The sequence below is a fragment of the Lipotes vexillifer genome, unplaced genomic scaffold (genome assembly GCF_000442215.2).
Source record: "Lipotes vexillifer unplaced genomic scaffold, Lipotes_vexillifer_v1.1 scaffold825, whole genome shotgun sequence".
Taxonomy (NCBI): Eukaryota; Metazoa; Chordata; class Mammalia; order Artiodactyla; family Lipotidae; genus Lipotes; species Lipotes vexillifer.
This window is the reverse complement of record NW_006785310.1, coordinates 393706-394259: the sequence shown is the minus strand read 5'-3', so window position 1 is coordinate 394259 and position 554 is coordinate 393706.

Here is a 554-nt window from a genome sequence, read left to right as displayed (position 1 = left end):
ATGAAGCAGTTCCACCGCAAACTTGCGAGGCTGTTCTTGGGCTTTGAAAAGCCTTTCTTCCACTCCCCTTAGCTTTCCGAGCAGCGTTTGTAGCCTAGTGCAAACAGATGGCATATTTGGTGCAAAGAGCCAGGAGAATGAAGGACAGGGGATCACTCCCCGGGTCCTAGGTAGTGGAGTCTGCAGAGGAACTGTCTCTGGGTCTGCAACGCCTGCAAACGCGGCTGCAGGTGGCAAGCGGAGCTGTCCAGCACCAGTGCAGAGGCGGCGGGAGCCAGGACCCCGGCGCGCTCAGGCCGGCTGATGTTCAGCAACAGGGCTCTCCCCTGAAGAGGCGCTGTCCTCATTCACTGCCTTCAGGCTCTGGGCTCGCTACGAGCCCACGCAGCCTCGACCGAGGCGGAGAACACTCGTCCTCACAAGCTGCTCCAGCAAGATGGGTGCCAACATGTTGACCCTTCCTATCCCTTGTAAGCGACACCTCCGGAATGGGCGGACTGGAATGTTCGGCCTTTCCCCTTGGCCTCAGAAATTCCTAAATAAACTCGTAGGGA